This window comes from Hyla sarda, unplaced genomic scaffold, assembly GCF_029499605.1.
Source record: "Hyla sarda isolate aHylSar1 unplaced genomic scaffold, aHylSar1.hap1 scaffold_2603, whole genome shotgun sequence".
NCBI lineage: Eukaryota > Metazoa > Chordata > Amphibia > Anura > Hylidae > Hyla > Hyla sarda.
In genome coordinates this window covers 1-22,339 of record NW_026609294.1, presented here as the reverse complement: position 1 = coordinate 22,339, position 22,339 = coordinate 1, and the positions used below count along the sequence as shown (strand labels likewise).

The 22,339-nt window shown below is 45.9% G+C and overlaps 10 non-coding genes across 10 annotated transcripts; all 10 read right to left on the bottom strand.

Annotated features, from left to right (window-relative positions):
• Window positions 1–1,409: 1,409 nt before the first annotated feature.
• LOC130324210 (U2 spliceosomal RNA) lies at window positions 1,410–1,600 on the bottom strand. Its single transcript, XR_008869282.1, has one exon. It is a non-coding gene; the product is annotated as a U2 spliceosomal RNA (small nuclear RNA).
• A 2,082-nt stretch (window positions 1,601–3,682) lies between these two features.
• LOC130324205 (U2 spliceosomal RNA) lies at window positions 3,683–3,873 on the bottom strand. Its single transcript, XR_008869278.1, has one exon. It is a non-coding gene; the product is annotated as a U2 spliceosomal RNA (small nuclear RNA).
• Window positions 3,874–5,955: 2,082 nt separating this feature from the next.
• On the bottom strand, window positions 5,956–6,146 carry LOC130324204 (U2 spliceosomal RNA). The gene has a single exon (XR_008869277.1). It is a non-coding gene; the product is annotated as a U2 spliceosomal RNA (small nuclear RNA).
• A 2,083-nt stretch (window positions 6,147–8,229) lies between these two features.
• LOC130324203 (U2 spliceosomal RNA) lies at window positions 8,230–8,420 on the bottom strand. The gene has a single exon (XR_008869276.1). It is a non-coding gene; the product is annotated as a U2 spliceosomal RNA (small nuclear RNA).
• Window positions 8,421–10,506: 2,086 nt separating this feature from the next.
• LOC130324202 (U2 spliceosomal RNA) lies at window positions 10,507–10,697 on the bottom strand. Its single transcript, XR_008869275.1, has one exon. It is a non-coding gene; the product is annotated as a U2 spliceosomal RNA (small nuclear RNA).
• A 2,084-nt stretch (window positions 10,698–12,781) lies between these two features.
• LOC130324216 (U2 spliceosomal RNA) lies at window positions 12,782–12,972 on the bottom strand. The gene has a single exon (XR_008869286.1). It is a non-coding gene; the product is annotated as a U2 spliceosomal RNA (small nuclear RNA).
• Window positions 12,973–15,051: 2,079 nt separating this feature from the next.
• Window positions 15,052–15,242, bottom strand: LOC130324215 (U2 spliceosomal RNA). The gene has a single exon (XR_008869285.1). It is a non-coding gene; the product is annotated as a U2 spliceosomal RNA (small nuclear RNA).
• A 2,071-nt stretch (window positions 15,243–17,313) lies between these two features.
• LOC130324214 (U2 spliceosomal RNA) lies at window positions 17,314–17,504 on the bottom strand. Its single transcript, XR_008869284.1, has one exon. It is a non-coding gene; the product is annotated as a U2 spliceosomal RNA (small nuclear RNA).
• A 2,094-nt stretch (window positions 17,505–19,598) lies between these two features.
• Window positions 19,599–19,789, bottom strand: LOC130324213 (U2 spliceosomal RNA). Its single transcript, XR_008869283.1, has one exon. It is a non-coding gene; the product is annotated as a U2 spliceosomal RNA (small nuclear RNA).
• Window positions 19,790–21,877: 2,088 nt separating this feature from the next.
• Window positions 21,878–22,068, bottom strand: LOC130324201 (U2 spliceosomal RNA). Its single transcript, XR_008869274.1, has one exon. It is a non-coding gene; the product is annotated as a U2 spliceosomal RNA (small nuclear RNA).
• Window positions 22,069–22,339: the final 271 nt, after the last annotated feature.

Genomic DNA, 22,339 nt, shown 5'->3' with positions numbered 1-22,339 from the left:
ATAGACGACATCACCAAACAGCTCCATAGTCACATACACAGCAAAGGAGAGATGTTGTTTACACCTAGTGATGTCAGTGGTATTGAGTGACATCACAGCACAGTGCTAAGGCTCCTGGGCCTGGACACAGCAGCGGCTGCAATATCTCAACGGAGAATACGTTTATATATATGTGTGTGTGTGCGCGTATATATATATATATATATATATATATATATATATATATATATATATATTTCTCCGCCGAAATCACTTTTAAACCCATTTCCACCTTTTTTTCCCTTCTCTTCCTCTTACTTTTTTTTCACGTTTTTTTACGTTTTTCTCCTTTTCGCCTCTTTTCTGGGCGTATTATTCTTCTTTTTCTTCTTTTTTTTCGTCTAATGCATACCCCATCAGTGCAGCAATGCTTATTCAATACCGCCAGCAGATGGAGACACTGGGGGATAATTTTCTAAGGATTTATACTGATTTTTCCTGTCTGAATTTGTCGCACAGAAAGTTGCAGGCCAAATATGTGTGACATTTCTGCGACTTTAGCTTCTAGAGCATTTTTACAACATTATACATAGGTGCTGAATACATAAAAAGCGACTGTTCAGCGACAGACAAGTCGCATCGGCTGAAAGTAGGCCAGAATGTCAGTCCATGTTGGAGCAGGTTTAGATACAGTCTAAAGTATAGATCTCAAAGTCTGTGCACAGAATTTAGCAAGGGCCTCGCACCTTCTGATGCATCAGGTAGGTGCACAATAGCATAGCCTAACCCTCTGTACTTTGGTCTATATTGATGCGGGACATAGACAGCCAGCTGATGACCAATCCATTAGTGCAATGGATGGCTGGAAGCATTTGTCTTTGCCTTTGCAATACCACAGAAGCAATGCATGGTCAATGTACAGCAATGACACACCTGTGTGAACAGCCAGGAGACCCCCCCCCCCCCCATGTTATGTTACATAGTTACATAGTTAGTACGGTCGAAAAAAGACATATGTCCATCAAGTTCAACCAGGGAATTAAGGGGTAGGGGTGTGGCGCGATATTGGGGAAGGGATGAGATTTTATATTTCTTCATAAGCATTAATCTTATTTTGTCAATTAGGAACATTCAGCACCCACCCGCTATCAAGGCAGCTGCCTATCATGTCATGCCCTACCTGCACAGGTGTGCTGGCTACTCAAATGATCCAATTAAGGAGGCCATTTAGTCAGCAGCAGCAGAAGTCCTGTGCCTGGACGCTCCAACAGCGGCCAGACACAAGCAGAAGCAGAAGCAGCAGAAGCAGCAGCAGCACCACCTTTTGTTTTTTGGCTGCAGCAGCAGCAAGGCCCACAGGGCTGGCTAGCTGGCTAGCCAGCAAGCAGGTAGCAATGAAAGTAGGAATCTTTCTTTTTAACCCTGTAAGGGGGTGGTGCACTGTACCTGAAGATACTGCCATATCGGGTCAATGCATAGGGCGACGGAAGCAAGCTTCGAAATCGGCCCCCGTTCTCAAAAATCCATTTAATATATGGTCCCCAGATAGGGGACGTATCAGATATTAAACTGATAAGAACAGATACTACACTTGATCTTAGCCAAAAGGCCGAGAAGCGATAACCGTGAAAGGGGCGGGCCCAACAAGGTGCCCTTCATGGGCACTATCACTGCTTGCTGTCAGGGAGGCTGCCAGACAATTTTCCATGCACACTCTGGGCTGGGGGGCAGTCAACCACCAGTACACACAGCAGAACCTAAACCCATACCATTATTGCTAAGCAGCAAGACAGGGGCCCATTGCACTCCCACGGGGCCTTTTTAAATGCAATCCATAACCCGGATTTGCCAGGAACCCTTCTTACTCCTCCTACTTGCATGTGACACTGGGCTTAGGATCTGCATAGGAAACACACACACAAGCACACACCTACCTTTGTTGCCTGCAGATGCCTCCTTGGCTGTCCCCAAACGGTATCAAACCAACACCCACGGGAAGCTGTAAGCATAGAGGACATGCCTGCACCCCATTGGACTTACCTGTGTGGGTTAAACCCGGGTTATTTGACAACCTATGGCGGTGATGGTTCTGCTCAGGCAGAGCAGTGCTGATGCTCCTCATAAAGCTGTCGCTGCTGTGAAGGTTCTAGGTGACATCACAAATCCCTATGGTTACATACACAACAAAGCTGGGTTGTTGTTGTTTACACTCTGCAAGGCCTGTGGAAGTGAGTGACATCATAGCACTGTAGTTCTGAGGGTTCTAGATGGATGCAACAATCTCCTGTTGCTTCTATGAAGGCCATAATAGACGACATCACCAAACAGCTCCATAGTCACATACACAGCAAAGGAGAGATGTTGTTTACACCTAGTGATGTCAGTGGTATTGTGTGACATCACAGCACAGTGCTAAGGCTCCTGGGCCTGGACACAGCAGCGGCTGCAATATCTCAACGGAGAATACGTTTATATATATGTGTGTGTGTGCGCGTATATATATATATATATATATATATATATATATATATATTTCTCCGCCGAAATCACTTTTAAACCCATTTCCACCTTTTTTTCCCTTCTCTTCCTCTTACTTTTTTTTCACGTTTTTTTACGTTTTTCTCCTTTTCGCCTCTTTTCTGGGCGTATTATTCTTCTTTTTCTTCTTTTTTTTCGTCTAATGCATACCCCATCAGTGCAGCAATGCTTATTCAATACCGCCAGCAGATGGAGACACTGGGGGATAATTTTCTAAGGATTTATACTGATTTTTCCTGTCTGAATTTGTCGCACAGAAAGTTGCAGGCCAAATATGTGTGACATTTCTGCGACTTTAGCTTCTAGAGCATTTTTACAACATTATACATAGGTGCTGAATACATAAAAAGCGACTGTTCAGCGACAGACAAGTCGCATCGGCTGAAAGTAGGCCAGAATGTCAGTCCATGTTGGAGCAGGTTTAGATACAGTCTAAAGTATAGATCTCAAAGTCTGTGCACAGAATTTAGCAAGGGCCTCGCACCTTCTGATGCATCAGGTAGGTGCACAATAGCATAGCCTAACCCTCTGTACTTTGGTCTATATTGATGCGGGACATAGACAGCCAGCTGATGACCAATCCATTAGTGCAATGGATGGCTGGAAGCATTTGTCTTTGCCTTTGCAATACCACAGAAGCAATGCATGGTCAATGTACAGCAATGACACACCTGTGTGAACAGCCAGGAGACCCCCCCCCCCATGTTATGTTACATAGTTACATAGTTAGTACGGTCGAAAAAAGACATATGTCCATCAAGTTCAACCAGGGAATTAAGGGGTAGGGGTGTGGCGCGATATTGGGGAAGGGATGAGATTTTATATTTCTTCATAAGCATTAGTCTTATTTTGTCAATTAGGAACATTCAGCACCCACCCGCTATCAAGGCAGCTGCCTATCATGTCATGCCCTACCTGCACAGGTGTGCTGGCTACTCAAATGATCCAATTAAGGAGGCCATTTAGTCAGCAGCAGCAGAAGTCCTGTGCCTGGACGCTCCAACAGCGGCCAGACACAAGCAGAAGCAGAAGCAGCAGAAGCAGCAGCAGCACCACCTTTTGTTTTTTGGCTGCAGCAGCAGCAAGGCCCACAGGGCTGGCTAGCTGGCTAGCCAGCAAGCAGGTAGCAATGAAAGTAGGAATCTTTCTTTTTAACCCTGTAAGGGGGTGGTGCACTGTACCCGAAGATACTGCCATATCGGGTCAATGCATAGGGCGACGGAAGCAAGCTTCGAAATCGGCCCCCGTTCTCAAAAATCCATTTAATATATGGTCCCCAGATAGGGGACGTATCAGATATTAAACTGATAAGAACAGATACTACACTTGATCTTAGCCAAAAGGCCGAGAAGCGATAACCGTGAAAGGGGCGGGCCCAACAAGGTGCCCTTCATGGGCACTATCACTGCTTGCTGTCAGGGAGGCTGCCAGACAATTTTCCATGCACACTCTGGGCTGGGGGGCAGTCAACCACCAGTACACACAGCAGAACCTAAACCCATACCATTATTGCTAAGCAGCAAGACAGGGGCCCATTGCACTCCCACGGGGCCTTTTTAAATGCAATCCATAACCCGGATTTGCCAGGAACCCTTCTTACTCCTCCTACTTGCATGTGACACTGGGCTTAGGATCTGCATAGGAAACACACACACAAGCACACACCTACCTTTGTTGCCTGCAGATGCCTCCTTGGCTGTCCCCAAACGGTATCAAACCAACACCCACGGGAAGCTGTAAGCATAGAGGACATGCCTGCACCCCATTGGACTTACCTGTGTGGGTTAAACCCGGGTTATTTGACAACCTATGGCGGTGATGGTTCTGCTCAGGCAGAGCAGTGCTGATGCTCCTCATAAAGCTGTCGCTGCTGTGAAGGTTCTAGGTGACATCACAAATCCCTATGGTTACATACACAACAAAGCTGGGTTGTTGTTGTTTACACTCTGCAAGGCCTGTGGAAGTGAGTGACATCATAGCACTGTAGTTCTGAGGGTTCTAGATGGATGCAACAATCTCCTGTTGCTTCTATGAAGGCCATAATAGACGACATCACCAAACAGCTCCATAGTCACATACACAGCAAAGGAGAGATGTTGTTTACACCTAGTGATGTCAGTGGTATTGAGTGACATCACAGCACAGTGCTAAGGCTCCTGGGCCTGGACACAGCAGCGGCTGCAATATCTCAACGGAGAATACGTTTATATATATGTGTGTGTGTGCGCGTATATATATATATATATATATATATATATATATATATATATATATATTTCTCCGCCGAAATCACTTTTAAACCCATTTCCACCTTTTTTTCCCTTCTCTTCCTCTTACTTTTTTTTCACGTTTTTTTACGTTTTTCTCCTTTTCGCCTCTTTTCTGGGCGTATTATTCTTCTTTTTCTTCTTTTTTTTCGTCTAATGCATACCCCATCAGTGCAGCAATGCTTATTCAATACCGCCAGCAGATGGAGACACTGGGGGATAATTTTCTAAGGATTTATACTGATTTTTCCTGTCTGAATTTGTCGCACAGAAAGTTGCAGGCCAAATATGTGTGACATTTCTGCGACTTTAGCTTCTAGAGCATTTTTACAACATTATACATAGGTGCTGAATACATAAAAAGCGACTGTTCAGCGACAGACAAGTCGCATCGGCTGAAAGTAGGCCAGAATGTCAGTCCATGTTGGAGCAGGTTTAGATACAGTCTAAAGTATAGATCTCAAAGTCTGTGCACAGAATTTAGCAAGGGCCTCGCACCTTCTGATGCATCAGGTAGGTGCACAATAGCATAGCCTAACCCTCTGTACTTTGGTCTATATTGATGCGGGACATAGACAGCCAGCTGATGACCAATCCATTAGTGCAATGGATGGCTGGAAGCATTTGTCTTTGCCTTTGCAATACCACAGAAGCAATGCATGGTCAATGTACAGCAATGACACACCTGTGTGAACAGCCAGGAGACCCCCCCCCATGTTATGTTACATAGTTACATAGTTAGTACGGTCGAAAAAAGACATATGTCCATCAAGTTCAACCAGGGAATTAAGGGGTAGGGGTGTGGCGCGATATTGGGGAAGGGATGAGATTTTATATTTCTTCATAAGCATTAATCTTATTTTGTCAATTAGGAACATTCAGCACCCACCCGCTATCAAGGCAGCTGCCTATCATGTCATGCCCTACCTGCACAGGTGTGCTGGCTACTCAAATGATCCAATTAAGGAGGCCATTTAGTCAGCAGCAGCAGAAGTCCTGTGCCTGGACGCTCCAACAGCGGCCAGACACAAGCAGAAGCAGCAGAAGCAGCAGCAGCAGCACCTTTTGTTTTTTGGCTGCAGCAGCAGCAAGGCCCACAGGGCTGGCTAGCTGGCTAGCCAGCAAGCAGGTAGCAATGAAAGTAGGAATCTTTCTTTTTAACCCTGTAAGGGGGTGGTGCACTGTACCCGAAGATACTGCCATATCGGGTCAATGCATAGGGCGACGGAAGCAAGCTTCGAAATCGGCCCCCGTTCTCAAAAATCCATTTAATATATGGTCCCCAGATAGGGGACGTATCAGATATTAAACTGATAAGAACAGATACTACACTTGATCTTAGCCAAAAGGCCGAGAAGCGATAACCGTGAAAGGGGCGGGCCCAACAAGGTGCCCTTCATGGGCACTATCACTGCTTGCTGTCAGGGAGGCTGCCAGACAGTTTTCCATGCACACTCTGGGCTGGGGGGCAGTCAACCACCAGTACACACAGCAGAACCTAAACCCATACCATTATTGCTAAGCAGCAAGACAGGGGCCCATTGCACTCCCACGGGGCCTTTTTAAATGCAATCCATAACCCGGATTTGCCAGGAACCCTTCTTACTCCTCCTACTTGCATGTGACACTGGGCTTAGGATCTGCATAGGAAACACACACACAAGCACACACCTACCTTTGTTGCCTGCAGATGCCTCCTTGGCTGTCCCCAAACGGTATCAAACCAACACCCACGGGAAGCTGTAAGCATAGAGGACATGCCTGCACCCCATTGGACTTACCTGTGTGGGTTAAACCCGGGTTATTTGACAACCTATGGCGGTGATGGTTCTGCTCAGGCAGAGCAGTGCTGATGCTCCTCATAAAGCTGTCGCTGCTGTGAAGGTTCTAGGTGACATCACAAATCCCTATGGTTACATACACAACAAAGCTGGGTTGTTGTTGTTTACACTCTGCAAGGCCTGTGGAAGTGAGTGACATCATAGCACTGTAGTTCTGAGGGTTCTAGATGGATGCAACAATCTCCTGTTGCTTCTATGAAGGCCATAATAGACGACATCACCAAACAGCTCCATAGTCACATACACAGCAAAGGAGAGATGTTGTTTACACCTAGTGATGTCAGTGGTATTGAGTGACATCACAGCACAGTGCTAAGGCTCCTGGGCCTGGACACAGCAGCGGCTGCAATATCTCAACGGAGAATACGTTTATATATATGTGTGTGTGTGCGCGTATATATATATATATATATATATATATATATATATATATATATATATATATATTTCTCCGCCGAAATCACTTTTAAACCCATTTCCACCTTTTTTTCCCTTCTCTTCCTCTTACTTTTTTTTCACGTTTTTTTACGTTTTTCTCCTTTTCGCCTCTTTTCTGGGCGTATTATTCTTCTTTTTCTTCTTTTTTTTCGTCTAATGCATACCCCATCAGTGCAGCAATGCTTATTCAATACCGCCAGCAGATGGAGACACTGGGGGATAATTTTCTAAGGATTTATACTGATTTTTCCTGTCTGAATTTGTCGCACAGAAAGTTGCAGGCCAAATATGTGTGACATTTCTGCGACTTTAGCTTCTAGAGCATTTTTACAACATTATACATAGGTGCTGAATACATAAAAAGCGACTGTTCAGCGACAGACAAGTCGCATCGGCTGAAAGTAGGCCAGAATGTCAGTCCATGTTGGAGCAGGTTTAGATACAGTCTAAAGTATAGATCTCAAAGTCTGTGCACAGAATTTAGCAAGGGCCTCGCACCTTCTGATGCATCAGGTAGGTGCACAATAGCATAGCCTAACCCTCTGTACTTTGGTCTATATTGATGCGGGACATAGACAGCCAGCTGATGACCAATCCATTAGTGCAATGGATGGCTGGAAGCATTTGTCTTTGCCTTTGCAATACCACAGAAGCAATGCATGGTCAATGTACAGCAATGACACACCTGTGTGAACAGCCAGGAGACCCCCCCCCCCCCATGTTATGTTACATAGTTACATAGTTAGTACGGTCGAAAAAAGACATATGTCCATCAAGTTCAACCAGGGAATTAAGGGGTAGGGGTGTGGCGCGATATTGGGGAAGGGATGAGATTTTATATTTCTTCATAAGCATTAATCTTATTTTGTCAATTAGGAACATTCAGCACCCACCCGCTATCAAGGCAGCTGCCTATCATGTCATGCCCTACCTGCACAGGTGTGCTGGCTACTCAAATGATCCAATTAAGGAGGCCATTTAGTCAGCAGCAGCAGAAGTCCTGTGCCTGGACGCTCCAACAGCGGCCAGACACAAGCAGAAGCAGAAGCAGCACCACCTTTTGTTTTTTGGCTGCAGCAGCAGCAAGGCCCACAGGGCTGGCTAGCTGGCTAGCCAGCAAGCAGGTAGCAATGAAAGTAGGAATCTTTCTTTTTAACCCTGTAAGGGGGTGGTGCACTGTACCCGAAGATACTGCCATATCGGGTCAATGCATAGGGCGACGGAAGCAAGCTTCGAAATCGGCCCCCGTTCTCAAAAATCCATTTAATATATGGTCCCCAGATAGGGGACGTATCAGATATTAAACTGATAAGAACAGATACTACACTTGATCTTAGCCAAAAGGCCGAGAAGCGATAACCGTGAAAGGGGCGGGCCCAACAAGGTGCCCTTCATGGGCACTATCACTGCTTGCTGTCAGGGAGGCTGCCAGACAATTTTCCATGCACACTCTGGGCTGGGGGGCAGTCAACCACCAGTACACACAGCAGAACCTAAACCCATACCATTATTGCTAAGCAGCAAGACAGGGGCCCATTGCACTCCCACGGGGCCTTTTTAAATGCAATCCATAACCCGGATTTGCCAGGAACCCTTCTTACTCCTCCAACTTGCATGTGACACTGGGCTTAGGATCTGCATAGGAAACACACACACAAGCACACACCTACCTTTGTTGCCTGCAGATGCCTCCTTGGCTGTCCCCAAACGGTATCAAACCAACACCCACGGGAAGCTGTAAGCATAGAGGACATGCCTGCACCCCATTGGACTTACCTGTGTGGGTTAAACCCGGGTTATTTGACAACCTATGGCGGTGATGGTTCTGCTCAGGCAGAGCAGTGCTGATGCTCCTCATAAAGCTGTCGCTGCTGTGAAGGTTCTAGGTGACATCACAAATCCCTATGGTTACATACACAACAAAGCTGGTTTGTTGTTGTTTACACTCTGCAAGGCCTGTGGAAGTGAGTGACATCATAGCACTGTAGTTCTGAGGGTTCTAGATGGATGCAACAATCTCCTGTTGCTTCTATGAAGGCCATAATAGACGACATCACCAAACAGCTCCATAGTCACATACACAGCAAAGGAGAGATGTTGTTTACACCTAGTGATGTCAGTGGTATTGAGTGACATCACAGCACAGTGCTAAGGCTCCTGGGCCTGGACACAGCAGCGGCTGCAATATCTCAACGGAGAATACGTTTATATATATGTGTGTGTGTGCGCGTATATATATATATATATATATATATATATATATATATATATATTTCTCCGCCGAAATCACTTTTAAACCCATTTCCACCTTTTTTTCCCTTCTCTTCCTCTTACTTTTTTTTCACGTTTTTTTACGTTTTTCTCCTTTTCGCCTCTTTTCTGGGCGTATTATTCTTCTTTTTCTTCTTTTTTTTCGTCTAATGCATACCCCATCAGTGCAGCAATGCTTATTCAATACCGCCAGCAGATGGAGACACTGGGGGATAATTTTCTAAGGATTTATACTGATTTTTCCTGTCTGAATTTGTCGCACAGAAAGTTGCAGGCCAAATATGTGTGACATTTCTGCGACTTTAGCTTCTAGAGCATTTTTACAACATTATACATAGGTGCTGAATACATAAAAAGCGACTGTTCAGCGACAGACAAGTCGCATCGGCTGAAAGTAGGCCAGAATGTCAGTCCATGTTGGAGCAGGTTTAGATACAGTCTAAAGTATAGATCTCAAAGTCTGTGCACAGAATTTAGCAAGGGCCTCGCACCTTCTGAATCATCAGGTAGGTGCACAATAGCATAGCCTAACCCTCTGTACTTTGGTCTATATTGATGCGGGACATAGACAGCCAGCTGATGACCAATCCATTAGTGCAATGGATGGCTGGAAGCATTTGTCTTTGCCTTTGCAATACCACAGAAGCAATGCATGGTCAATGTACAGCAATGACACACCTGTGTGAACAGCCAGGAGACCCCCCCCATGTTATGTTACATAGTTACATAGTTAGTACGGTCGAAAAAAGACATATGTCCATCAAGTTCAACCAGGGAATTAAGGGGTAGGGGTGTGGCGCGATATTGGGGAAGGGATGAGATTTTATATTTCTTCATAAGCATTAATCTTATTTTGTCAATTAGGAACATTCAGCACCCACCCGCTATCAAGGCAGCTGCCTATCATGTCATGCCCTACCTGCACAGGTGTGCTGGCTACTCAAATGATCCAATTAAGGAGGCCATTTAGTCAGCAGCAGCAGAAGTCCTGTGCCTGGACGCTCCAACAGCGGCCAGACACAAGCAGAAGCAGCAGAAGCAGCAGAAGCAGCAGCAGCAGCACCTTTTGTTTTTTGGCTGCAGCAGCAGCAAGGCCCACAGGGCTGGCTAGCTGGCTAGCCAGCAAGCAGGTAGCAATGAAAGTAGGAATCTTTCTTTTTAACCCTGTAAGGGGGTGGTGCACTGTACCCGAAGATACTGCCATATCGGGTCAATGCATAGGGCGACGGAAGCAAGCTTCGAAATCGGCCCCCGTTCTCAAAAATCCATTTAATATATGGTCCCCAGATAGGGGACGTATCAGATATTAAACTGATAAGAACAGATACTACACTTGATCTTAGCCAAAAGGCCGAGAAGCGATAACCGTGAAAGGGGCGGGCCCAACAAGGTGCCCTTCATGGGCACTATCACTGCTTGCTGTCAGGGAGGCTGCCAGACAATTTTCCATGCACACTCTGGGCTGGGGGGCAGTCAACCACCAGTACACACAGCAGAACCTAAACCCATACCATTATTGCTAAGCAGCAAGACAGGGGCCCATTGCACTCCCACGGGGCCTTTTTAAATGCAATCCATAACCCGGATTTGCCAGGAACCCTTCTTACTCCTCCTACTTGCATGTGACACTGGGCTTAGGATCTGCATAGGAAACACACACACAAGCACACACCTACCTTTGTTGCCTGCAGATGCCTCCTTGGCTGTCCCCAAACGGTATCAAACCAACACCCACGGGAAGCTGTAAGCATAGAGGACATGCCTGCACCCCATTGGACTTACCTGTGTGGGTTAAACCCGGGTTATTTGACAACCTATGGCGGTGATGGTTCTGCTCAGGCAGAGCAGTGCTGATGCTCCTCATAAAGCTGTCGCTGCTGTGAAGGTTCTAGGTGACATCACAAATCCCTATGGTTACATACACAACAAAGCTGGGTTGTTGTTGTTTACACTCTGCAAGGCCTGTGGAAGTGAGTGACATCATAGCACTGTAGTTCTGAGGGTTCTAGATGGATGCAACAATCTCCTGTTGCTTCTATGAAGGCCATAATAGACGACATCACCAAACAGCTCCATAGTCACATACACAGCAAAGGAGAGATGTTGTTTACACCTAGTGATGTCAGTGGTATTGAGTGACATCACAGCACAGTGCTAAGGCTCCTGGGCCTGGACACAGCAGCGGCTGCAATATCTCAACGGAGAATACGTTTATATATATGTGTGTGTGTGCGCGTATATATATATATATATATATATATATATATATATATTTCTCCGCCGAAATCACTTTTAAACCCATTTCCACCTTTTTTTCCCTTCTCTTCCTCTTACTTTTTTTTCACGTTTTTTTACGTTTTTCTCCTTTTCGCCTCTTTTCTGGGCGTATTATTCTTCTTTTTCTTCTTTTTTTTCGTCTAATGCATACCCCATCAGTGCAGCAATGCTTATTCAATACCGCCAGCAGATGGAGACACTGGGGGATAATTTTCTAAGGATTTATACTGATTTTTCCTGTCTGAATTTGTCGCACAGAAAGTTGCAGGCCAAATATGTGTGACATTTCTGCGACTTTAGCTTCTAGAGCATTTTTACAACATTATACATAGGTGCTGAATACATAAAAAGCGACTGTTCAGCGACAGACAAGTCGCATCGGCTGAAAGTAGGCCAGAATGTCAGTCCATGTTGGAGCAGGTTTAGATACAGTCTAAAGTATATATCTCAAAGTCTGTGCACAGAATTTAGCAAGGGCCTCGCACCTTCTGATGCATCAGGTAGGTGCACAATAGCATAGCCTAACCCTCTGTACTTTGGTCTATATTGATGCGGGACATAGACAGCCAGCTGATGACCAATCCATTAGTGCAATGGATGGCTGGAAGCATTTGTCTTTGCCTTTGCAATACCACAGAAGCAATGCATGGTCAATGTACAGCAATGACACACCTGTGTGAACAGCCAGGAGACCCCCCCCCCCCATGTTATGTTACATAGTTACATAGTTAGTACGGTCGAAAAAAGACATATGTCCATCAAGTTCAACCAGGGAATTAAGGGGTAGGGGTGTGGCGCGATATTGGGGAAGGGATGAGATTTTATATTTCTTCATAAGCATTAGTCTTATTTTGTCAATTAGGAACATTCAGCACCCACCCGCTATCAAGGCAGCTGCCTATCATGTCATGCCCTACCTGCACAGGTGTGCTGGCTACTCAAATGATCCAATTAAGGAGGCCATTTAGTCAGCAGCAGCAGAAGTCCTGTGCCTGGACGCTCCAACAGCGGCCAGACACAAGCAGAAGCAGCAGAAGCAGCAGAAGCAGCAGCAGCAGCACCTTTTGTTTTTTGGCTGCAGCAGCAGCAAGGCCCACAGGGCTGGCTAGCTGGCTAGCCAGCAAGCAGGTAGCAATGAAAGTAGGAATCTTTCTTTTTAACCCTGTAAGGGGGTGGTGCACTGTACCCGAAGATACTGCCATATCGGGTCAATGCATAGGGCGACGGAAGCAAGCTTCGAAATCGGCCCCCGTTCTCAAAAATCCATTTAATATATGGTCCCCAGATAGGGGACGTATCAGATATTAAACTGATAAGAACAGATACTACACTTGATCTTAGCCAAAAGGCCGAGAAGCGATAACCGTGAAAGGGGCGGGCCCAACAAGGTGCCCTTCATGGGCACTATCACTGCTTGCTGTCAGGGAGGCTGCCAGACAATTTTCCATGCACACTCTGGGCTGGGGGGCAGTCAACCACCAGTACACACAGCAGAACCTAAACCCATACCATTATTGCTAAGCAGCAAGACAGGGGCCCATTGCACTCCCACGGGGCCTTTTTAAATGCAATCCATAACCCGGATTTGCCAGGAACCCTTCTTACTCCTCCTACTTGCATGTGACACTGGGCTTAGGATCTGCATAGGAAACACACACACAAGCACACACCTACCTTTGTTGCCTGCAGATGCCTCCTTGGCTGTCCCCAAACGGTATCAAACCAACACCCACGGGAAGCTGTAAGCATAGAGGACATGCCTGCACCCCATTGGACTTACCTGTGTGGGTTAAACCCGGGTTATTTGACAACCTATGGCGGTGATGGTTCTGCTCAGGCAGAGCAGTGCTGATGCTCCTCATAAAGCTGTCGCTGCTGTGAAGGTTCTAGGTGACATCACAAATCCCTATGGTTACATACACAACAAAGCTGGGTTGTTGTTGTTTACACTCTGCAAGGCCTGTGGAAGTGAGTGACATCATAGCACTGTAGTTCTGAGGGTTCTAGATGGATGCAACAATCTCCTGTTGCTTCTATGAAGGCCATAATAGACGACATCACCAAACAGCTCCATAGTCACATACACAGCAAAGGAGAGATGTTGTTTACACCTAGTGATGTCAGTGGTATTGAGTGACATCACAGCACAGTGCTAAGGCTCCTGGGCCTGGACACAGCAGCGGCTGCAATATCTCAACGGAGAATACGTTTATATATATGTGTGTGTGTGCGCGTATATATATATATATATATATATATATATATATATATATATATTTCTCCGCCGAAATCACTTTTAAACCCATTTCCACCTTTTTTTCCCTTCTCTTCCTCTTACTTTTTTTTCACGTTTTTTTACGTTTTTCTCCTTTTCGCCTCTTTTCTGGGCGTATTATTCTTCTTTTTCTTCTTTTTTTTCGTCTAATGCATACCCCATCAGTGCAGCAATGCTTATTCAATACCGCCAGCAGATGGAGACACTGGGGGATAATTTTCTAAGGATTTATACTGATTTTTCCTGTCTGAATTTGTCGCACAGAAAGTTGCAGGCCAAATATGTGTGACATTTCTGCGACTTTAGCTTCTAGAGCATTTTTACAACATTATACATAGGTGCTGAATACATAAAAAGCGACTGTTCAGCGACAGACAAGTCGCATCGGCTGAAAGTAGGCCAGAATGTCAGTCCATGTTGGAGCAGGTTTAGATACAGTCTAAAGTATAGATCTCAAAGTCTGTGCACAGAATTTAGCAAGGGCCTCGCACCTTCTGATGCATCAGGTAGGTGCACAATAGCATAGCCTAACCCTCTGTACTTTGGTCTATATTGATGCGGGACATAGACAGCCAGCTGATGACCAATCCATTAGTGCAATGGATGGCTGGAAGCATTTGTCTTTGCCTTTGCAATACCACAGAAGCAATGCATGGTCAATGTACAGCAATGACACACCTGTGTGAACAGCCAGGAGACCCCCCCCCCATGTTATGTTACATAGTTACATAGTTAGTACGGTCGAAAAAAGACATATGTCCATCAAGTTCAACCAGGGAATTAAGGGGTAGGGGTGTGGCGCGATATTGGGGAAGGGATGAGATTTTATATTTCTTCATAAGCATTAATCTTATTTTGTCAATTAGGAACATTCAGCACCCACCCGCTATCAAGGCAGCTGCCTATCATGTCATGCCCTACCTGCACAGGTGTGCTGGCTACTCAAATGATCCAATTAAGGAGGCCATTTAGTCAGCAGCAGCAGAAGTCCTGTGCCTGGACGCTCCAACAGCGGCCAGACACAAGCAGAAGCAGCAGAAGCAGCAGCAGCAGCACCTTTTGTTTTTTGGCTGCAGCAGCAGCAAGGCCCACAGGGCTGGCTAGCTGGCTAGCCAGCAAGCAGGTAGCAATGAAAGTAGGAATCTTTCTTTTTAACCCTGTAAGGGGGTGGTGCACTGTACCCGAAGATACTGCCATATCGGGTCAATGCATAGGGCGACGGAAGCAAGCTTCGAAATCGGCCCCCGTTCTCAAAAATCCATTTAATATATGGTCCCCAGATAGGGGACGTATCAGATATTAAACTGATAAGAACAGATACTACACTTGATCTTAGCCAAAAGGCCGAGAAGCGATAACCGTGAAAGGGGCGGGCCCAACAAGGTGCCCTTCATGGGCACTATCACTGCTTGCTGTCAGGGAGGCTGCCAGACAGTTTTCCATGCACACTCTGGGCTGGGGGGCAGTCAACCACCAGTACACACAGCAGAACCTAAACCCATACCATTATTGCTAAGCAGCAAGACAGGGGCCCATTGCACTCCCACGGGGCCTTTTTAAATGCAATCCATAACCCGGATTTGCCAGGAACCCTTCTTACTCCTCCTACTTGCATGTGACACTGGGCTTAGGATCTGCATAGGAAACACACACACAAGCACACACCTACCTTTGTTGCCTGCAGATGCCTCCTTGGCTGTCCCCAAACGGTATCAAACCAACACCCACGGGAAGCTGTAAGCATAGAGGACATGCCTGCACCCCATTGGACTTACCTGTGTGGGTTAAACCCGGGTTATTTGACAACCTATGGCGGTGATGGTTCTGCTCAGGCAGAGCAGTGCTGATGCTCCTCATAAAGCTGTCGCTGCTGTGAAGGTTCTAGGTGACATCACAAATCCCTATGGTTACATACACAACAAAGCTGGGTTGTTGTTGTTTACACTCTGCAAGTCCTGTGGAAGTGAGTGACATCATAGCACTGTAGTTCTGAGGGTTCTAGATGGATGCAACAATCTCCTGTTGCTTCTATGAAGGCCATAATAGACGACATCACCAAACAGCTCCATAGTCACATACACAGCAAAGGAGAGATGTTGTTTACACCTAGTGATGTCAGTGGTATTGAGTGACATCACAGCACAGTGCTAAGGCTCCTGGGCCTGGACACAGCAGCGGCTGCAATATCTCAACGGAGAATACGTTTATATATATGTGTGTGTGTGCGCGTATATATATATATATATATATATATATATATATATATATATTTCTCCGCCGAAATCACTTTTAAACCCATTTCCACCTTTTTTTCCCTTCTCTTCCTCTTACTTTTTTTTCACGTTTTTTTACGTTTTTCTCCTTTTCGCCTCTTTTCTGGGCGTATTATTCTTCTTTTTCTTCTTTTTTTTTCGTCTAATGCATACCCCATCAGTGCAGCAATGCTTATTCAATACCGCCAGCAGATGGAGACACTGGGGGATAATTTTCTAAGGATTTATACTGATTTTTCCTGTCTGAATTTGTCGCACAGAAAGTTGCAGGCCAAATATGTGTGACATTTCTGCGACTTTAGCTTCTAGAGCATTTTTACAACATTATACATAGGTGCTGAATACATAAAAAGCGACTGTTCAGCGACAGACAAGTCGCATCGGCTGAAAGTAGGCCAGAATGTCAGTCCATGTTGGAGCAGGTTTAGATACAGTCTAAAGTATAGATCTCAAAGTCTGTGCACAGAATTTAGCAAGGGCCTCGCACCTTCTGATGCATCAGGTAGGTGCACAATAGCATAGCCTAACCCTCAGTACTTTGGTCTATATTGATGCGGGACATAGACAGCCAGCTGATGACCAATCCATTAGTGCAATGGATGGCTGGAAGCATTTGTCTTTGCCTTTGCAATACCACAGAAGCAATGCATGGTCAATGTACAGCAATGACACACCTGTGTGAACAGCCAGGAGACCCCCCCCCCCCATGTTATGTTACATAGTTACATAGTTAGTACGGTCGAAAAAAGACATATGTCCATCAAGTTCAACCAGGGAATTAAGGGGTAGGGGTGTGGCGCGATATTGGGGAAGGGATGAGATTTTATATTTCTTCATAAGCATTAATCTTATTTTGTCAATTAGGAACATTCAGCACCCACCCGCTATCAAGGCAGCTGCCTATCATGTCATGCCCTACCTGCACAGGTGTGCTGGCTACTCAAATGATCCAATTAAGGAGGCCATTTAGTCAGCAGCAGCAGAAGTCCTGTGCCTGGACGCTCCAACAGCGGCCAGACACAAGCAGAAGCAGAAGCAGCACCACCTTTTGTTTTTTGGCTGCAGCAGCAGCAAGGCCCACAGGGCTGGCTAGCTGGCTAGCCAGCAAGCAGGTAGCAATGAAAGTAGGAATCTTTCTTTTTAACCCTGTAAGGGGGTGGTGCACTGTACCCGAAGATACTGCCATATCGGGTCAATGCATAGGGCGACGGAAGCAAGCTTCGAAATCGGCCCCCGTTCTCAAAAATCCATTTAATATATGGTCCCCAGATAGGGGACGTATCAGATATTAAACTGATAAGAACAGATACTACACTTGATCTTAGCCAAAAGGCCGAGAAGCGATAACCGTGAAAGGGGCGGGCCCAACAAGGTGCCCTTCATGGGCACTATCACTGCTTGCTGTCAGGGAGGCTGCCAGACAATTTTCCATGCACACTCTGGGCTGGGGGGCAGTCAACCACCAGTACACACAGCAGAACCTAAACCCATACCATTATTGCTAAGCAGCAAGACAGGGGCCCATTGCACTCCCACGGGGCCTTTTTAAATGCAATCCATAACCCGGATTTGCCAGGAACCCTTCTTACTCCTCCTACTTGCATGTGACACTGGGCTTAGGATCTGCATAGGAAACACACACACAAGCACACACCTACCTTTGTTGCCTGCAGATGCCTCCTTGGCTGTCCCCAAACGGTATCAAACCAACACCCACGGGAAGCTGTAAGCATAGAGGACATGCCTGCACCCCATTGGACTTACCTGTGTGGGTTAAACCCGGGTTATTTGACAACCTATGGCGGTGATGGTTCTGCTCAGGCAGAGCAGTGCTGATGCTCCTCATAAAGCTGTCGCTGCTGTGAAGGTTCTAGGTGACATCACAAATCCCTATGGTTACATACACAACAAAGCTGGTTTGTTGTTGTTTACACTCTGCAAGGCCTGTGGAAGTGAGTGACATCATAGCACTGTAGTTCTGAGGGTTCTAGATGGATGCAACAATCTCCTGTTGCTTCTATGAAGGCCATAATAGACGACATCACCAAACAGCTCCATAGTCACATACACAGCAAAGGAGAGATGTTGTTTACACCTAGTGATGTCAGTGGTATTGAGTGACATCACAGCACAGTGCTAAGGCTCCTGGGCCTGGACACAGCAGCGGCTGCAATATCTCAACGGAGAATACGTTTATATATATGTGTGTGTGTGCGCGTATATATATATATATATATATATATATATATATATATATATATATATATATTTCTCCGCCGAAATCACTTTTAAACCCATTTCCACCTTTTTTTCCCTTCTCTTCCTCTTACTTTTTTTTCACGTTTTTTTACGTTTTTCTCCTTTTCGCCTCTTTTCTGGGCGTATTATTCTTCTTTTTCTTCTTTTTTTTCGTCTAATGCATACCCCATCAGTGCAGCAATGCTTATTCAATACCGCCAGCAGATGGAGACACTGGGGGATAATTTTCTAAGGATTTATACTGATTTTTCCTGTCTGAATTTGTCGCACAGAAAGTTGCAGGCCAAATATGTGTGACATTTCTGCGACTTTAGCTTCTAGAGCATTTTTACAACATTATACATAGGTGCTGAATACATAAAAAGCGACTGTTCAGCGACAGACAAGTCGCATCGGCTGAAAGTAGGCCAGAATGTCAGTCCATGTTGGAGCAGGTTTAGATACAGTCTAAAGTATAGATCTCAAAGTCTGTGCACAGAATTTAGCAAGGGCCTCGCACCTTCTGATGCATCAGGTAGGTGCACAATAGCATAGCCTAACCCTCTGTACTTTGGTCTATATTGATGCGGGACATAGACAGCCAGCTGATGACCAATCCATTAGTGCAATGGATGGCTGGAAGCATTTGTCTTTGCCTTTGCAATACCACAGAAGCAATGCATGGTCAATGTACAGCAATGACACACCTGTGTGAACAGCCAGGAGACCCCCCCCATGTTATGTTACATAGTTACATAGTTAGTACGGTCGAAAAAAGACATATGTCCATCAAGTTCAACCAGGGAATTAAGGGGTAGGGGTGTGGCGCGATATTGGGGAAGGGATGAGATTTTATATTTCTTCATAAGCATTAATCTTATTTTGTCAATTAGGAACATTCAGCACCCACCCGCTATCAAGGCAGCTGCCTATCATGTCATGCCCTACCTGCACAGGTGTGCTGGCTACTCAAATGATCCAATTAAGGAGGCCATTTAGTCAGCAGCAGCAGAAGTCCTGTGCCTGGACGCTCCAACAGCGGCCAGACACAAGCAGAAGCAGCAGAAGCAGCAGAAGCAGCAGCAGCAGCACCTTTTGTTTTTTGGCTGCAGCAGCAGCAAGGCCCACAGGGCTGGCTAGCTGGCTAGCCAGCAAGCAGGTAGCAATGAAAGTAGGAATCTTTCTTTTTAACCCTGTAAGGGGGTGGTGCACTGTACCCGAAGATACTGCCATATCGGGTCAATGCATAGGGCGACGGAAGCAAGCTTCGAAATCGGCCCCCGTTCTCAAAAATCCATTTAATATATGGTCCCCAGATAGGGGACGTATCAGATATTAAACTGATAAGAACAGATACTACACTTGATCTTAGCCAAAAGGCCGAGAAGCGATAACCGTGAAAGGGGCGGGCCCAACAAGGTGCCCTTCATGGGCACTATCACTGCTTGCTGTCAGGGAGGCTGCCAGACAATTTTCCATGCACACTCTGGGCTGGGGGGCAGTCAACCACCAGTACACACAGCAGAACCTAAACCCATACCATTATTGCTAAGCAGCAAGACAGGGGCCCATTGCACTCCCACGGGGCCTTTTTAAATGCAATCCATAACCCGGATTTGCCAGGAACCCTTCTTACTCCTCCTACTTGCATGTGACACTGGGCTTAGGATCTGCATAGGAAACACACACACAAGCACACACCTACCTTTGTTGCCTGCAGATGCCTCCTTGGCTGTCCCCAAACGGTATCAAACCAACACCCACGGGAAGCTGTAAGCATAGAGGACATGCCTGCACCCCATTGGACTTACCTGTGTGGGTTAAACCCGGGTTATTTGACAACCTATGGCGGTGATGGTTCTGCTCAGGCAGAGCAGTGCTGATGCTCCTCATAAAGCTGTCGCTGCTGTGAAGGTTCTAGGTGACATCACAAATCCCTATGGTTACATACACAACAAAGCTGGGTTGTTGTTGTTTACACTCTGCAAGGCCTGTGGAAGTGAGTGACATCATAGCACTGTAGTTCTGAGGGTTCTAGATGGATGCAACAATCTCCTGTTGCTTCTATGAAGGCCATAATAGACGACATCACCAAACAGCTCCATAGTCACATACACAGCAAAGGAGAGATGTTGTTTACACCTAGTGATGTCAGTGGTATTGAGTGACATCACAGCACAGTGCTAAGGCTCCTGGGCCTGGACACAGCAGCGGCTGCAATATCTCAACGGAGAATACGTTTATATATATGTGTGTGTGTGCGCGTATATATATATATATATATATATATATATATATATATATATATTTCTCCGCCGAAATCACTTTTAAACCCATTTCCACCTTTTTTTCCCTTCTCTTCCTCTTACTTTTTTTTCACGTTTTTTTACGTTTTTCTCCTTTTCGCCTCTTTTCTGGGCGTATTATTCTTCTTTTTCTTCTTTTTTTTCGTCTAATGCATACCCCATCTGTGCAGCAATGCTTATTCAATACCGCCAGCAGATGGAGACACTGGGGGATAATTTTCTAAGGATTTATACTGATTTTTCCTGTCTGAATTTGTCGCACAGAAAGTTGCAGGCCAAATATGTGTGACATTTCTGCGACTTTAGCTTCTAGAGCATTTTTACAACATTATACATAGGTGCTGAATACATAAAAAGCGACTGTTCAGCGACAGACAAGTCGCATCGGCTGAAAGTAGGCCAGAATGTCAGTCCATGTTGGAGCAGGTTTAGATACAGTCTAAAGTATAGATCTCAAAGTCTGTGCACAGAATTTAGCAAGGGCCTCGCACCTTCTGATGCATCAGGTAGGTGCACAATAGCATAGCCTAACCCTCTGTACTTTGGTCTATATTGATGCGGGACATAGACAGCCAGCTGATGACCAATCCATTAGTGCAATGGATGGCTGGAAGCATTTGTCTTTGCCTTTGCAATACCACAGAAGCAATGCATGGTCAATGTACAGCAATGACACACCTGTGTGAACAGCCAGGAGACCCCCCCCCCCCCATGTTATGTTACATAGTTACATAGTTAGTACGGTCGAAAAAAGACATATGTCCATCAAGTTCAACCAGGGAATTAAGGGGTAGGGGTGTGGCGCGATATTGGGGAAGGGATGAGATTTTATATTTCTTCATAAGCATTAATCTTATTTTGTCAATTAGGAACATTCAGCACCCACCCGCTATCAAGGCAGCTGCCTATCATGTCATGCCCTACCTGCACAGGTGTGCTGGCTACTCAAATGATCCAATTAAGGAGGCCATTTAGTCAGCAGCAGCAGAAGTCCTGTGCCTGGACGCTCCAACAGCGGCCAGACACAAGCAGAAGCAGAAGCAGCAGAAGCAGCAGCAGCACCACCTTTTGTTTTTTGGCTGCAGCAGCAGCAAGGCCCACAGGGCTGGCTAGCTGGCTAGCCAGCAAGCAGGTAGCAATGAAAGTAGGAATCTTTCTTTTTAACCCTGTAAGGGGGTGGTGCACTGTACCCGAAGATACTGCCATATCGGGTCAATGCATAGGGCGACGGAAGCAAGCTTCGAAATCGGCCCCCGTTCTCAAAAATCCATTTAATATATGGTCCCCAGATAGGGGACGTATCAGATATTAAACTGATAAGAACAGATACTACACTTGATCTTAGCCAAAAGGCCGAGAAGCGATAACCGTGAAAGGGGCGGGCCCAACAAGGTGCCCTTCATGGGCACTATCACTGCTTGCTGTCAGGGAGGCTGCCAGACAATTTTCCATGCACACTCTGGGCTGGGGGGCAGTCAACCACCAGTACACACAGCAGAACCTAAACCCATACCATTATTGCTAAGCAGCAAGACAGGGGCCCATTGCACTCCCACGGGGCCTTTTTAAATGCAATCCATAACCCGGATTTGCCAGGAACCCTTCTTACTCCTCCTACTTGCATGTGACACTGGGC